Source organism: Cyprinodon variegatus, unplaced genomic scaffold, assembly GCF_000732505.1.
Source record: "Cyprinodon variegatus isolate N-32 unplaced genomic scaffold, C_variegatus-1.0 Scaffold104, whole genome shotgun sequence".
Classification (NCBI taxonomy): Eukaryota; Metazoa; Chordata; class Actinopteri; order Cyprinodontiformes; family Cyprinodontidae; genus Cyprinodon; species Cyprinodon variegatus.
In genome coordinates, this window is record NW_015150557.1 from 1246260 (window position 1) to 1246579 (window position 320).

Consider the following 320-nt stretch of genomic DNA (forward strand, 5'->3'; position numbering starts at 1 on the left):
GAAAGTATAAAAGTTATTTCCCTCTGGGATTATTAAAGTATTTCTGATTCTGATTCTAAAATTTTATGAAGATGATATTGTGATCTTCTTCACTTCATTAAAAATCTTTCTTTTTGAAATAATCTCCAGAGGTTCCAGCGGAGTTCCTAGGACAGAGTCGGCTTTCTTTATTAGCTTGATGAGCTTATACAAGTCGTTTGCTCTGATGCTGTTACCCCAGCATCAGGAGCAGGAAGAGATCACACTCTGATAGTTATAGAGGATATGTAGCCTCATGCAAGGTTGTATAGTAACAAAGTTAAAATACTTTACTACTGTAC

The 320-nt window shown here is 35.3% G+C and overlaps 1 protein-coding gene across 4 annotated transcripts in view; it reads right to left on the reverse strand.

Annotated features, from left to right (window-relative positions):
* Positions 1-320, reverse strand: part of mlip (muscular LMNA-interacting protein) — a 58492-nt gene that overhangs the window by 29061 nt on the left and 29111 nt on the right. The gene's annotated exons all lie outside the window — the stretch shown is intronic.